At 46.4% G+C, this 17122-nt stretch overlaps 1 protein-coding gene across 2 annotated transcripts in view; it reads right to left on the reverse strand.

The window, feature by feature from the left end:
- The window catches only part of ODF3L1 (outer dense fiber of sperm tails 3 like 1), a 51130-nt gene extending 34216 nt beyond the window's left edge, over positions 1-16914 (reverse strand). Inside the window, exon 1 of one of the 2 annotated variants that reach the window (XM_039491985.1) lies at positions 16750-16914. The gene's annotated coding sequence lies outside the window, so the exon portion shown is untranslated. Of the gene's footprint in view, positions 1-7045; positions 7168-16749 lie in introns of those variants that run through there. The other variant, XM_039491984.1, reaches the window with a different exon arrangement.
- Between the last annotated feature and the right edge of the window lie 208 nt (positions 16915-17122).

Here is a 17122-nt window from a genome sequence, read left to right on the forward strand (position 1 = left end):
TTATGGTCATCTAGTCTGACCTCCTGCACAATGCAGGCCACAGAATCTCACCCACCCACTCCTGTAACAAACCCCTAACCTATGTCTGAGTTACTGAAGTCCTCAAATCGTGGTTTAAGACCTCAAGGTGCAGAGAATCCTCCAGCAAGTGACCCGTGCCCCACGCTGCAGAGGAAGGCAAAAAACCTCCAGGGCCTCTGCCAATCTGCCCTGGAGGAAAATTCCTTCTCGACCCCAAATATGGTGATCAGTTAAACCCTGATCATGTGGGCAAGACTCACAGCCAGTACTCAGGAAAGAATTCTCTGTAGTAACTCAGATCCCATCCCATCTAACATCCCATCACAGACTATTGGGCATATTTACCCGCTAATAATCAAAGATCAATTAATTGCCAAAATTAGGCTATCCCATCATACCATCCCCTCCATAAACTTATCAAGCTTAGTCGAAGCCAGATATGTCTTTTGCCCCCACTACTCCCCTTGGAAGGCTGTTCCAGAACTTCACTCCTCTACTGGTTAGAAACCTTTGTTTAATTTCAAGTCTAAACTTCCTAGTGTTCAGTTTATATCCATTTGTTCTTGTGTCCACATTGGTACTAAGCTTAAATAATTCCTCTCCCTCCCTGATATTTATCCCTCTGATATATTTATAAAGAGCAATCAGATCTCCCCTCAGCCTTCTTTTGGTTAGGCTAAACAAGCCGAGCTCTTTCAGTCGCCTTTCATAAGACAGGTTTTCCATTCCTCGGATCATCCAGGTAGCCCGTCTCTGTACCTGTTCCAGTTTGAATTCATCCTTCTTAAACATGGGAGACCAGAACTGCACACACTATTCCAGATGAGGTCTCACCAGTGCCTTGTATAACGGTACTAACACCTCCTTATCTTTACTGGAAATACCTCGCCTGATGCATCCTAAAACCGCATTAGCTTTTTTAAACGGCCATATCACATTGGCAGCTCATAATCATCCTGTGATCAACCAATACTCCAAGGTCCTTCTCTTCCTCTGTTACTTCCAACTGATGTGCCCCCAATTTATAACCAAAATTTTTGTTATTAATCCCTAATGCATGACCTTGCACTTTTCACTATTAAATTTCATCCTATTATTATTACTCCAGTTTACAAGGTCATCCAGATCTTCCTGTATAATATCCCGGTCCTTCTCTGTGTTAGCAATACCTCCCAGCTTTGTGTCATCTGCAAACTTTATTAGCACATTCCCACTTTTTGTGGTTAGTAATAAAAAGATTAAATAAGATTGGTCCCAAAACCGATCCCTGAGGAACTCCACTAGTAACCTCCTTCCAGCCTGATAGTTCACCTTTCAGTATGACCCGTTGTAGTCTCCCCTTTAACCAGTTCCTTATCCACCTTTCAATTTTCAAATTGGAAAAGATGGGGATCAATATAACTAATAATTCCCCATGTGGAACCATATCAAATGCCTTACTGAAATCGAAGTAAATTACATCCACTGCGTTTCCTTTGTCTAAAAAAATCTGTTACTGTCTCAAAGAAGGAGATCAGGTTGGTTTGGCACGATCTACCTTTTGTAAAAACCATGTTGTATTTCGTCCCAATTACCACTGACCTCAATGTCCTTAACTACTTTCTCCTTCAAAAATTTTTCCAACAACTTGTATACTACAGATGTCAAACTAACAGGCCTATAGTTACTTGGATCACTTTTTTTCCCTTTCTTAAAAATAGGAACTATGTTAGCAATTCTCCAGTCGTAAGGTACAACCCCTGAGTTTACTGATTCGTTAAAAATTCTTGCTAATGGGCTTGCAATTTCATGTGCCAATTCCTTTAATATTCTTGGATGGAGATTATCTGGGCCCTCCGATTTCATCCCATTAAGCTGTTCGAGTTTGGCTTCTACCTCGGATGTGGTAATATCCACCTCCATATCCTCATTCCCATTTGTCATCCTACCATTATCCCTAAGCATCTCATTAGCCTCATTAAAGACTGAGGCAAAGTATTTGTTTAGCTATTGGGCCATGCCTAGATTATTCTTAACTTCCACTCCATCCTCAGTGTTTAGCGGTCCCACTTCTTTCTTTGTTTTCTTCTTATTTACATGGCTATAGAACCTTTTACTATTGGTTTTAATTCCCTTTGCAAGGTCCAACTCTACATGGCTTTTGGCCTTTCTCACTTTATCCCTACATGTTCTGACCTCAATAAGGTATCTTTCCTTGCTAATCCCTCCCTTCTGCTTTTTCTTAATCACCTCTCTGAGATGCTTGCTTATCCAGCTTGGTCTACAACTCATGCCTCTGAATTTTTTCCCCTTTCTTGGGATACAGGCTTCTGATAGTTTCTGCAACTTTGACTTGTGGATATAAAGGCAGAGGAGGCCTGGAATTACTTCAAGTTCTTCAGTCCAATCCACTTCCCTAACTAATTTCCTTAATTATTTAAAGTTAGCCCTTTTGAAATAAAAAACCCTAGTCCCAGATCTATTTTTGTTTATCCTTCCATCTAGTTTGAACTGAATTAGCTCATGATCACTCAAACCAAGGTTGTCCCCTACAACCATTTCTTCTATGAGGTCCTCATACTCACCAAAACCAAATCTAAAATGGCATCCCCTCTTGTTTGTTCTTCAACTACTTGGTGAAGGAATCCATCAGCTATCGCATCCAGAAAAATCTGAGCCCTATTATTATTACTAGCACTTGTTCTCCAGTCTATATCTGGGAAGTTAAAGTCTCCCATGGTCACACAGTTCCCATTAGTGTTTACTTCATTAAAAACATTAAAGACGTCTCTATCCATATCCAGATCAGATCCTGGCAGTCTGTAGCACACCCCAAACACTATCTCAGGGGAGGCTCTAGTAGCTTTCTTTCCCAATGTGATTTTTGCCCAGACAGACTCTGTCTTATCCATTCCATCACTTATTTCTTTACAGTTTACCTCATCATTGATATACAATGCTACTCTACCACCTTTGCCTTTATTTCTGTCTTTCCTAAACAGCACATAGCCTTCAATACCTGTACTCCAGTCATGACTACTATTCCACCATGTTTCTGTTATCCCTATAATATCCGGTTTCACTTCCTGCACCAGTAGCTCTAGTTCCTCCATTTTGTTACCGAGGCTCCTCGGATTGGTGTACAAACATCTTAATTTTTGCCTTTTGGCTTCACTAACATGCTTTACCCGATTAGGCACAGACATTCTACCACCAGTATCACCTATTAGACTGGTATCTACACTACCCTTCCTCCTTATGTCCATTCTCCTAGCCATGGCTGTATCCTTTCTTACTTTGTTTTCTTCCCTTTCAATGTTAAATTCTGGCGTGGAGATTACCTGGACATCTCTGAACCATCTCCCCCAAATTCCTAGTTTAAAGCTCTCTTAATCAGTTGTGCCAGCCTCCATCCTAGAAGTCTATTTCCCTCCTTACTCAAGTGAAGTCCATCTCGAGAGAACAGTCCTCTGTCCATGAATGCTTCCCAGTGGCCATGCATCCCAAAGCCCTCCTTATAGCACCACTGTCTGAGCCATTTGTTGATCGCCATAATCTTGTCACACCTTTGTTGCCCTTCTCTAGGAACAGGCAGAATCCCACTGAAGATCACCTGAGCCTCGATTTCCTTAGGCGTCTTCCCCAGTCTGGCATAGTCTCCCTTGATACGTTCCAATGAGAATCTAGCTGTATCATTCGTTTCCACACGAAGGACAATTAGCAGATTCTTTCCCACTCCCCTTAGGATCCTTTTCAGCCTCAGGTCCACATCCTGTATCTTAGCACCCGGCAGACAGCACACCCTTCTGTTCTCCAGATCAGCTCTAGTTACAGGCTTGTCTATTCTTCTCAGTAAGGAGTCCCCAGTCACGTAGACCTGCCTTTTCCTGGTGACAGTGCGATTCTCCGGTCTATCCCCTGTTCCCTCTGGCTGCAAGTCCTCTCAATTTCTATTGTCTCTTGCAATCCTCCGCAACCCATCCTGTATCCTCCTGGGGCTCATATTTGGTGTTGTCTCCATTGACTCTTCGCCTCTTCCTATAGGACTAGCTGCTCTTTTCTTCCTTGCTCTCACACCTTCAGCAACCACCTGCTGCGCGCCCCTTCTTCATTTTCCAACTCTGCAAACCTGTTCCTAAGCTCTATTTCTCTTTCACTGGCCCGTCTTTTCCTCTGCCTGGTTCTCTTAGTCACATGCTTCCACTGTCCACTTTCCTCACCCAGCAGTCTCCCTCAGAATTCTTTGGTCCTGCTTCCATCTGCAAGTCTGAGCTTATCCCTTCAGCCGCCTCATGTCTTTGCTCCATCATCCGCTCGAACCCCCTTCTAAACTCGACCAGAGTTTCCACCTGCATCTCCAGTCCTCGGCTCTTTTCTTCCATCAGCTGTATCAGGCGGCGCTTCATGCAGATGAAACTCTTTTCAGGTACCCCCTCCAGGATCATGTACATGCTGCAGCTTCCACATCCAGTCATCCTCATTGTGTCTTTCACTGCTGCCTCTGTATCGCTCATAGCCTTCCCACCTAAAACCTGTTAGTCCAGGAAACACAAACCAAAGCAAACCACCACCACCTACATCAAAACAAACCCCCAACATGCACCAGAACACCAGCAGAACACCACCCCCCATTCCTTCACTAGCCTGTCAATTCCTCTGCCTAGGTCTCTTAGTCTCCCCTGCAAACTCTCCCTATAAACTCCCCTGTTTACAGCTCTGTTTGCTGGCTCCTGTGCCGCTGCAGCTGTCTATGCTGCTGCCTGACTGGCTGGCTACCTTTATAGGACCCCTAAGCAGAGAAGCCCCGCCCCCTAATCAGGGCTCAGCTTCTCTCCCAGCACACTGCCCCTACCAGCCTCCACACATATAAGTACAAAATACAATACACAAAATACAAAAACCTTCTCCCCCAACAGAACTCCCACTGAAACTCCCCTGTTTACAGCTCAGATGAGAAAGACTGTGAGCAGGATTGTCATTGTCTGGCCAGTGAGAGCGCCCCCTGACTGAAAACAACTGAAGTCTTGTTGCTGACAACTCTGTCAACCCTTTCTGATAAAATCTTATCTAGGGAGATTGCTGCGAAATCCAGAAAGAGAATAGGAATACAGTTGTCATAATGCCTTGAGCAAATCACCTCAAGGAGCTCAATAGATCAAGAAACCAGCCAGTGCAACTGTGGAGCTGAGCTGGAGAATCCACCATTATGCCAGTGTGACAGGTTCAGTCACAGAGACCCCCTTGGGACTGTCAGGGTTCCCTCCCCACTCTGAACTTTAGCGTACAGATGTGAGGACCCACATGAACACCTCCTAAGCTTATTTTACAAAACCAGGGATAAACCTCCCTCTAGACAAGGAAATTCACAAGCCAAAATAAAAGTAAGCTAACGCATTCCCTTATTATTACTTACTAATTCTAATTGAGTTGGATTGCTTGCCTTCTTGATCTGTCATCCCAGCTAATCCCAAGAGTAAGAAAGAAAAAAAACTGCTTGTAAATTCCCTTTAGAAAGTTAACTACCCTGCCCTCAGTTACAAGACAAAAATCTCCAGCTGCTCACAGCTTAAAAACATCCCTTTGTTACAAGGACCTGATACCTTTGCCTCCAGGCAAAGAGAGATAAAATCTCTATCTGCCCTGAGCTCCTGTTTTCTAAGCAGTTAAAAAGGAAAAAAAAATGTCCTTTAAAAATCCTACCAGGCTTTTGGTTCAAAATGATCTCTGGTTCAAAATGATCCCACCACTCTGCCACCATGTCAGGGTTCCCTCCCCACTCTGAACTTTAGGGTACAGACGTGGGGACCCGCATGAAGACCCCCTATGCTTATTTCTACCATTTTAGGTTAAAAACTCCCCAAGGTACAAATCCTTCCTTATACCTTGGATTAGGTAACGCTGCCACCACCAAGTGATTTAAACAAACATTTAGGGAGGGCCACTTGGAGCCCTACCTTCCTCAAACATCCCCCCAAACCCCTACACCCCCTTTCCTGGGGAGGCTTGAGAATGCTATCCCAACCAATTGGTACAGGTGAACACAGACCCAAACCCTTGGATCTTAAAACAATGGAAAAATCAATCAGGTTCTTAAAAGAAGAATTTTAATTAAAGAAAAGGTAAAAGAATCACCTCTGTAAAATCGGGGTGGTAAGTACTTTACAGAATAACAAAAGACTCAAGCACATAGAGGATCCCCCCTCTAGGCAATCCTTAAAGTTACAAAACCAGGGATAAACCTCCCCCTAGACAAGGAAAATCACAAGCCAAAATAAAAGTAAGTTAATGCATTCTCTTATTATTACTTACTAATTCTAATTGAGTTGGATTGCTTGCCTTCTTGATCTGTCTCCGGCAAGCACACAGAACAGACAGACAAAGCCTCCCCCCACACATTTGAAAGTATTTTGTCCCCTTATTGGTCCTTTTGGTCAGGTGTCAGCCAGGTTACCTGAGCTTCTTAACCCTTTACAGGTAAAAGAGGAATTAACCCTTTACAGGGTAGAGAGGGATTTTATGCTACCCTTAGCTGTATGTTTATGACAGGGATTGTTACCTGATGGGCTAAAATTACCTCTTCCCTGATGGCTTGAGACTCCAGAACCCTGCCTTATTGAGCCAGACACACTAGTCTGCTGCAACACAAACGCAGGTCTGAATCATGCCCCCAAAGCTGCAGTCTTTAACTGAAACCCATTCAGCAGGTTACTTATCTCCAGCACCCAGATATCCAGTTCCCAGTAGGATCCAAACCTCAAATAAATCCATTTTACTCTGTATAAAGCTTATACAGGGTAAACTCATAAATTGCTTGCCCTCTATATCACTGATAGAGAGATATGCACAGCTGTTTGCTCCCCCAGGTATTAATCACTTACTCAGGGTTAATTAATAAACAAAAGTGATGTTATTAAGTATAAAAAGTAGGATTTAAGTGGTTTCAAGAAACAACAGAAAAAACAAAGTAAGTTACCAAGCAAAATAAAACAAAACATGCAAGTCTACGCCTAATACATTTAGGCAACTGAATACAGGTAAATCTCACCCTCAGAGATGTTCCAATAAGCTTCTTTCAGAGACTAGACTGCTTCTTAGTCTAGGCCCAATCTTTTCCCCGGTACAGTTCTTGTTAGTTCCAGCTCAGGTGGTAAACTAGGGGATTTCTCATGACCCCCTTTTATAGCTTTGGCACAAGGTGGGAACCCTTTGTCTCTCTCTGGGTTCCCAATCCTCCTTCTAAATGGAAAAGCACCAGGTTTAAGATGGATTTCAGTACCAGGTGGCATGGTCACATGTCCTGTGAGAACCCAAGCCTCCATTCTTTCCGGCCTGACTCACATGAACACAGGAAGGTTTACAAGTAAACAGAGCCATTTACAACCAATTGTTAATGGGAACCATCAAGATTCCAAACCACCATTAATGTCCCACACTTTGCATAATTACAATAGGATTTTAGAGTAATACTTCATATTTCTAGCTTCAGATACAAGAATGATACATTCATACAAATAGGATGAACACACTCAGTAGTTTATAATCTTTGTAATGATACCTTACAAGAGACCTTTTGCATAAAGCATATTCCAGTTACATTATATTTACACTCATAAGCATTGTAGCAGATGGACCCTGCTCCTGCTGGAAGGGGTTTAAAAAGTGGCCTGACAGGGCTTGAGAGCAGTGGCTCTAAAAGCTGGGCTGATTAGGGAAGTGGCTGCAGCTGGGGGCCACGCCCCAAACTGAGGAACAGGGCCTTATAAGAAGGCAGGGAAGCCAGAAAGTCTCTCTCTGGCTTTAGAGAGAGATGGGCCTGGCTGCTTAGGAGCTTAAGACTGGATACCTGAGTGCAGCAGGGCTGGGGAAGGCTGAGGAGCTCCAGCCTAGAAAGCCCCAGGCTGCGGCCTAGCAGTGGGCTAATGGGTACTGTGGGTTGCAGAGGGCAACCTAGGGGTAGGCCAAGGCAGCAGGTCCAAACCCAACTTTGCCTGTGATGAGTAGGCTGATCCTGCAGTCTGCCCCAGAGTGTGGGGCTAGACAATGACTGGCAGTAGCCAAATACTGAGGCAAGGTAGGGATAGAGGATGGGGGTTCCCTGAGACAGAAAGGGAGACCCAGAGAGAAAAGGGTTACTGCTAGGGGGCAGCACCCCATGTAAAAGGGCACTGGGTCCAGGGAGGGACACGGGGGGGGCCTGAAGACAGGTGGATCACCAGCCTGCAGAGGGTGCTCCAGGGCTGGACTGAGCTAAATTTGCAGAGCAACCAGCAGGAGGCGCCGCAGGGGTGAGTCGACCCATTTACAAGCATATTTCCATAAACATATGGAGTGCAATGTCACAGCCAGTTCAAACTGATAAGCACCAACATGACTTATCCATGCATTTTTTTTTACCCAAATGACAACTTGGTTATGTTAAGCTAACTGCTTCTCAGAAACTACACACCTGAGTTAAAACCCTCAGAATGACTCACATGTATGTTGTGTGCTTATATTTCACTAACAAGTTTAATCTTAGTTGTCTAGAAGTTACACTAAATCAATAAGTATTTGAAAGCACTGAGGTGGGAGAAACTCATTACCAAAGCCTCATACTATTTATAAGAGGAAACTGTGCTTCCCTTTAGCAAAAGTTATTGCAAGGAACCCTGAGTATTTCAAATGACTCAGACTAAAAATCACATTCTGTGGTCAAGAGAACTGATGACAGCTTCTTAGACAAAAAGAGGAAGAAGCTTTGAACTGGCTTGCAAGCTACCAATTTTACCACTACTTGAAACTTTGCTAAAAGTGGCATGAGTTTACAGCACTGGTGAAATTCGAGAGAAATTAGAAATGCTTCAAAATTATCATCTATCTATTGTATTTTGGGTTTAGAGTGTGATAGTCTTGCATCTATAAGTGGCAACATTTGGCTATTAATATCAGCTGGGCAAGGTCATGCTAAAGGTCACATCAACTGAACTGACATTCTTTGTTAATTAACTTGTCTCAGTTTCTAAATCCTACTGTAGAATTGTTTCCACTGAGCTGCCATAATAGTCCCTTAATTCCATTTGCAGATAAGTTTGACTGGAGATAAGGATCTATATTTAAGGATCCATAGTTCCATGTTGATACCAAAATCACCTGCCCAGACGAGCACAGAACTAGGATAAAATTTTGCCTTTGTAACACGATTGCGATTAGAGCTTGACTTAATTGAACTGATTTATTATCTCTTAAAAATTATAACACCCCATGTTGTGTTCAATTATTTTTTTAATATTGTGAACACTATCATCTAACCAACTTTATTTTGCTTTCTGTAATTGCTTGTTTGCTATTTTGACTAATAAAACTGATAAATGTATAATAATTCTCCAGGCTGTCCTTTAGCTTAGGAACACAGATCCAAAGGACAGTGAGAAACACACAACTGGTTAGATTATTTAAAACAATGTGTGTTTTATAACCTATCTTTCTTCCAAGGGTCATAGCATAGGGAACAATCCTGCCATGGAAACCAAAGAATAGACTGAATGATCTACTAGGTCCTATCCACCGTGAATTTCTATTGCTGGGCTATCAGAACCTGAAGTGAAGCCAAGAGACTGTGCTCCACTATCTGAACTCTGAATAAGGCACATATTGCTTCCAGCAAAGGAGAAACAAATATTTTTTTACAAAAGCCTTTCATCTCTCCCACCCCCACACATGCAATCAGCAAGGAGCACAGTGTCCCAGCTCACCATGTGGGGGGCCATCTCCTCAGAGTTAGAGGGGGAAGGAGATTCAGTGAGGTGATGGCACACACGCTCCTCAGTGCTTTATTTGTCAGATAAAGTCTTCCGTCTCCAAGGGCTATGGATGGCCACACCCACATTTCCACCATCCAAAATTCCCTGCTAGCCTAGTGGAGCTTCACTGGAAAAAGCCATTTTGTTTGCAATCCCACAGTTCCTTGCAACCCCACCCAGACTCTAGAAACCTCGCCCAGACTGGCTGGGATTGAAGCCTGATGGCTGCTGGGAATTGCGGCACACTCATCTCCTAACAGCACCTAAGCCAGTCAGCTGAGATACCGCAGAACTGGGCAGACACAGGCTAAGAAACAGAATGCTCTGTGAGGCCTCCATTTATACATGTTTTTTTTAATTGAGCCATCAGCCTATGAGACCAATTGGAGCCTTCGTGAACTGGGTAGTCCTCTAGCCATGCTGGAGAAACCCCCCCACAGAAGGTTTTGCTTTTAGGATCCACCAGGCCTCAGATGGCTTTTCTGGCCAAGCTGGGAGTTGGCACATGGATACTGCCCTTGGGCCTCTTCTTATTTATCCATATCTGAATCTTGGATGCATATTCCAGCTCCCAGTATTAGCCTCCATACATAGGCCTGCTCCTGGGAGATTCAGACTCTCAGTAGCTGCTAATGCCAGTGCTGTTAGACAATATAGCTCCCACCAGCTCTGAGAGAACCTGGAAAGACCCTGCTGCTGAACCAACCCAACACTCACGGGAACACCCTACTCCTCTCTCAGCTGACACCAGCAACCATATGGTGGTGAGACATCATCCTCACCAGCCTCAGGCCTGGACAGCCCAAAACAGCCATGGAGAGAAAGGGAACCCCTCTGGTGCAAGGAACAAGGAACCATTCAGAGCAGGGGGGAAATACAGCCTTAAGGCACTAGCCCTTTAAGAAGGGGAACCTACTTGTAATCTGAGAGGGGCCTGTTTTAACCCAGTCTGATTTGTGACTGGTGGGGAAAATTCAAAGGTCCCTCCCTCAGCAGCAGTTTATTAAATATAGTAGTAGCAGAGCCCTCAATTGAAAACAGATAGGCTCTGTCCGTGGCTGTGCCTCCTGCTCCTTCCCCTCTCTCGCTGCGTGAGGAATACTAACGGCTGGTCCACTCTAGGTTACATCATGGGGTCCAGCGATCTTCCCACAGCACTGCTGCTGCTCCAGCTCACCCTGCAGATGCAGCCCCTCCATGCAGGACCCGAGTCTGGAGGTAAGCTCCCCCATGCAAAGTCACTTGCTGCTGGTTAGAGCCCGACTTTTTGGGAGATGACAGGGAAAACATGGTCAATGCCAGGGAGAAGCATGGGGCACAGAGCAGAGAAAAATCAATGGGGAGAGGTGAGAGAGAATGGACTGGAGAAAGATTAGCCCTCAAATCCTGACTGTTCAATGCTGGGACCACAGCTGCAGGGAGAAAAAGAAGGGAATGAACTCGATGGAGATTCGTCTCAAAGCCCAGACAGTCCAAATACTGGGACAGCAGCTGCAGGGAGCAAATAAGGAGACTGGTTTCAGGGCCAGCTCTCTGCATCCCAGCCCAGGAGCATCAAGGGGATGGAAGTACAGATTTCAAGGCAATTAACCATCAGTCTCAGACAGCCAAGCACCAGGGTCAGGGATTCAGTAAGGTCCATTGCAGAGTGATGAGATCTCAGCCCCACGCTGCATGTGCCTAGGATCAAGGAGACAAGCTGCTAGTTTTAAAACAGGGTTTCCCTCTGAGGCAGGTCGTGCTGTAAGCTCCCTTCTGTCGGGGAATGTGATTCCATCAAGTGTTCAGTAGGGCAGTGGTTCTCACCCAGGGGTACACGTACCTCTGGGGGTACGCAGAGGTCTTCCAGGGAGTAGATAAACTCATCTAGAGATTTGCCTAGTTTTACAACAGACTACAGAAAACGCACTAGCGAAGTCAGTACAAACTAAAATGTTATACAGACAATGTCTTGTTTATACTGCTTTATATACTGTACACCGAAATGTAAGTACACTATATTCCATTGATTTATTTTATAATAATATGGTAAAAATGAGAAGGTCAGCAATTTTTCACTAACCGTGTGGCTGTGACACTTTTGTATTTTTATGTCTGGTTTTCTAAGCAAGTGGTTTTTAAGAGAGGTGAACCTTGGGGGTACGTAAGACAAATCAGACTCCTGAAACGGGTACAGTAGTCTGGAAAGATTGAGAGCCACTGCAGTAGGGGACCAGGAGGCTCTTCACCATTACTGAAGGAGTTAGCCTTTAGTAAGCAGGCTGTGTCAGCTGTGCTGGTATCAATCCCATGTTACCTGATCTTCACCACTGGAATTGGTAGTTTTGTCTTGGGGTGGCTGAGCTGGGCTCTGTTTACTTCTCCCATCGCTGTTAGCAGGGCTGGAACTACGGAAGGATGAGGGAATGAATGGGGAGAAATCAAAGTGAGTGCTGTCCCTGCTCTGTGATTTTGTGGTACTGGCACTGTGCCGCAGGGATGGAGCGTCTGTGCATCCAATATATCTCCCTAAAGAGGGCAGAGCCTGGGAGCAGCAGATCCAGTCCTCTGTCCATGTGTGGGCTTTGAGTTAGAACTGTAATGCTGTGCAGAGTCAAGTTTTCAACCCTTTCTCATCCAAAGTACAGTGGATGGCTTACTATCATCAGTAATTGATGGAGGACATGCTGCTTGTGCACTTGTGTTTCACCTCCTGGACTCCACCTTGTCTGGCCTGTGGTCTTCATCTTTCTCCCTAATAGATGCTCAGATACCATTGTGATGGGCACCAGTACACAACCCTAGGAAAATAGATGGTTTATAGCTATGCTGCAGGCATTTATATACACACTGTGTGGTTTTCTCCAGCTGAATATTCAATGCAAACTCCAGCCTCCAGAGAAATCAGCAGCCCTGTCACGGGTAACTCAATATCTTCTCCCCCTTATAAATGGATGTGAGGTTGAGGTGCATTAGTAGGAGCAGGAAAATGGAAAGGTGCCACCACATCAGATGTGCTCTGTGCAGTAGGAGGCACAGTAAGTAAAAGCACAGAGTGAGGGCTTGATCTCTGTCCCAGACGCAGCAGGGCCTGGAACAGAGACTGGTTCATTTCATGTGTGTGTCTCTGTTCAGCCAGTGAGGGTTACTGCTGGGCACAGGATAGGCGGGAATGCAGAGCATTGATTTATACTTAGTTTCCCTCACAAACTGGCCAGGTTTTACCACACAGCACGTGGCAGATCTTTGAGCTGTGGGTGCTCCCTGCTCCAGCGTCTTGCGACTGAAATTCCACTGTCCTTCTCTTTGTCTTTTCTCCTTCAGCCGTATCCCTCACATCTGCCAGGACAGTCATAAATCTGGGAAATAGGCACCTCACCCAATTCAGACTAAGGGTGATACTGACATGATGGCCTCGTCCATTTCTGGCCTGGCCTGCTGGTGCCATGCAGCTGCTCCTCCTCCAGAAATACAGCCCTTGTTGAACATCTCCAGACCTTTCTCCTCTGACTCCACCACAGCCATGCCCTGCCTTTCTGCTTCCCATGCCATGCAAAAGGGGGACATGCTTAGGGATGCTTTCATCACCTCATTGTTTCTCTCCCTAATTAGATGACTGAACTTTTACCCAGGAGGGTCCTGAATAACCCGTATTCCACTAAGTGGTGCTAGCTGATATACATGAGGATCCCAGGCAGCACTGGCCAGGCTTGTGGCATCACCTATTTTAAAGCCACTGGACTGGGTGCAATCAGTTAGCAGTGCCTCCAACTCTCATGGGGACATATAGGCCATGGATGCCTGCCCCTGAGGACAATTCTAATACCCTCGATAGCGCTCTGTGCAGTCACGGACCCAGGCAGGAGACAAGCAATGAGAAGTTTTAGCATGAGGCAGTGAGGGTGGGGGATGATGCTTATAATGGAAAGGGATAAAAAGAGGTAGTATTTTATAAAGCAAACAAAAAATTAACCATTTCTCTGATTAGCAACTCCCTGATGCCTCACTAGCCGCTCGTATCAGATCCCTGAGGGCTCCAACCAGGACCCGACTAGTCTTGCCAGAACAGTTCTGACAGCTCTGCTCTGGGCCCAGAACTGGCAGACGGGCATGGGAGAAAGGTGCAGGTAATAGACAAGGAAGAGCCTTAGACAGCTGCTGGGATCCGGCAAGCTGAGTGCTGCTGATAAACCTGTGGCCCAGCTCAGTGAGCCTCTGCTGAAGCCTGGGTGTACGAGACCTGGACAAAGCCAATCCAGCCCCCAGGCTGTCCTGGGTCTCCGAACTCACTGACAAACTAGGCAATGGCTGCAGGAGCATCTGCAGGAACATCTCCTGGGGCACTCCACAAAAGCAGTCACAGCACTAAGTGGGGTCAGCTGAGCTGCTCAGCTGAGGTGTCTCAGGAACAGGTGCCGATGGCAGCCAGTCCACTGAAGCAGTGCTCTTGGTCTGAGAAGTGACTCCTTCTCTCTTCCAGCATGCACAGGCATAGCTTCCACCGCTAGGGCTAGGGGGGTCAGGTTCAAAGCCTAGCAGGCAATGCGTGCTCTGGAGCCCATTGCAGACTTTGCCTTCCCTTCTCTCCCCTCCCAGGGGACAGAGAGCAGCGACTGGAGCTGCTTAGAGCAGTTGTTGTCAAACTGTGGGTCATGACCCAGTACTGGCTCGTGGAATGTAAGGCACTGGGTCGCAGCGGCTCTGGTCAGCACCACCGACTGGGCCGTTAAAAGTCCCATTGGCGGTGCTGCCTGGCTAAGGCAGGCTAGTCCCTACCTTTTCTGACACTGCGCTGCGCCCCGGAAGCAGACAGCAGCAGGTCTGGCTCCTAGGCGGGGGGGCCACGGGGCTTTGAGCGCTGCCCCTGCCCCGAGCACTAGCTCCGCACTCCCATTGGCTGGGAACTGGCCAATGGGAGATGGGGGGGTGGGTGCCTGCAGGCAAGAGCCGCATAGCACCAGTCATGCGCCTCCGCCTAGGAGCCAGACCTGCTGCTGGGCACTTCTGGGGTGCAGCGCGGTGCCAGGACAGGCAGGAAGCCTGCCTTAGCTCCCTCTGCGCCGCTGACCGGGAGCCACCCGAGGTGTGCCCTAACCCTATGCCCCAATCCCCTGCCCGTCCTGAGTCCCCCAAACCCAGAGCCCCTTCCTGCACCCCAAACCGCTCATCCCCAGCCTCACCTCAGAGCCCTGACCCTCTCCTGCACCCCAGCCCCCTGACCCATTCCTGAGCCCCCCCAAATCTGGAGCCCCTTCCTGCACCCCAAACTCCTCATCCCCAGTCCCACCCCCGACCCTGCACCCCCAGCCCAGAGCCCTGACCCCATCTCGAATCCCAACCCCCAGCCCAGATCTCCCTCCCACACCCTGAACCCTTCATTCCTGGCCCCACCCTACAGCCCTCACCTCCACACCCCAAACCCTCATCCCCAGCTCCACTGGATAGCGGGCAACAATTTTCTTCAACTGGGTCACCAGAAAAAACGTTTGAAAACCACTGGCTTAGAGAGTGAGGGGGAGGAGGTGCAGAGGGCTCCTCCTCGTCTGCGTCTCCTGCCAAAATCTGTTAGCTCTCCCCTCACCTTGTCTCTCAGCATATTTGCCTCCGGAAAGGGAGGTGAGGGGTAGCAAGAGTCTGCAAGAGCCAATATTTCCACTTTGAGGGAACACTTTGTTCTAGCGCAGACAGCCTCACTCCTTAGTCAAGCTCTGCCTGTGCAACGGCTCTCCCCAGGATGCGCTCCAAGGCCAGCAGTGAATCATGAGTTTCCAGTGTGAATGCTCACACTCTGGGATTTACAGGCCTTTTTCTGGCTGCTCAGTGGCTGTTTGAACACTCAGCGTAATGAACTGCATGAGCTCATGGGTCAGGGCAAACCAAACTTGGCACTTTCATTCTTAAAGCCATTCACGGCTCAGGTGTTTTATTCGACCAGCTCTTCTTCTTACTGGTTTTCCAATGGCTGCCAGTTTTCCAAGTTGGTCCAGTCATTCCTCCTTCAGCCTTTCTTTAAAGCTGATCCACTCCTTCAGTGGTGCCCTCTACCACTGAACCCAGGCAATTCCTAGTTAGAAAAAGGTAAGTATTTTCCTGTAGGAAAATAAATTGCAAGAAATGAACTTTTCTCTTTTTCCCCCCAAAAAATTTACTGGAATTTTTCTTTGTGACAAAAAATTTTTGTATTCAGTTTTCAAAAAAAAAAACCAAAGTTTTAATGTTTGGTTGAAAAAAACTGGGAATTTTCAAAAGAAATGAATTTTTTCCTCAAACTTTTGTTTAGAAAACAGACCGTTTTTTGTCTAAAAACCCCTTGGAATGAAAAATTGCCACCAGCTCTAGCCTTCTGCTTCCCATCCGTTTTCTTCGCCTGAACCTTCCTGATTCAGATTCAAAGGCAACCATGACCTTGTCTCATTGTGGATCGGTGTCCTGTTCATTGTGAAATTCCTTGGCACCCAGAGTATCCAAGATGGTTCTTTCCACAGGCCAATGTGCTTCCAGGAGGTGCAAGGATCCATAACTGTCTACTGCACACTATCTTCTTCACGCATCAAAATATTGTAGTGGCTGGCAACATAAGTGGAAAAATTCTTCCTCTTCTGCTTTGTTATTGGGTAAAGTCATCACCTTCCATCTAATTCTGGACAAAGAGCTAATCAGGCAGAGCCACTGCTTATTTCTTTGTCCAAGATGGCTCCAGTGCTCCTTCTGGCACTCGTTTTAGATGTTTCATAGTGCGACACTCTTATTGTTTCCAAAGTTTACAGTATCACCAGATTGCTCCACCCAGTCATGCACATACCAGGGATGGTTAGTCAGTGGTTTCTTGCTTCTTCTGCCAAGTGGTGCCAGCTTCAACCTTCCTAGGAGCCTTCCTTATGAACTCACACCAGCTTGTCCTTTAGTAGGAGAGAATGGGTGTAAGGGGCAGCTGCCTGAGACGGGAAGACTTGAGGGTTCTGGGGTTGGGAGAATGGAGTTTATTACTTACTTGGCTATTCTTGGGCATTTTCCAGCAGTCAATGGGAGGCTGTAGCATGGTGGTGAAGAAAGAGAAGAGTAGACTGAATTCTTCAACACACACAAAGTGCCAGATCTCCAACTGGGCGTATGATCATCAATGGAACTGCGCAGATGCCATTCCAGTCCCAGTGCCCAGCCCTTGGGACCAGCTGAGCTCCATCTGATGCAGATCCTAAGGGCAGGGAACAAAGGTGGCTTTATACCACTTTTCTGGCTCTCTGGTGCTAGTTCAGCTCCCAACCAAATCAGGTCAGCCTCAAGGCTGCTCTAACTGACAGCCAATTGCCAATAGCTGAAGGGACCATTCCAAGACTTGGGACATATGAGAGCAGGAGGGCAAT

The sequence above is a fragment of the Mauremys reevesii genome, linkage group 10 (genome assembly GCF_016161935.1).
Source record: "Mauremys reevesii isolate NIE-2019 linkage group 10, ASM1616193v1, whole genome shotgun sequence".
Classification (NCBI taxonomy): domain Eukaryota; kingdom Metazoa; phylum Chordata; order Testudines; family Geoemydidae; genus Mauremys; species Mauremys reevesii.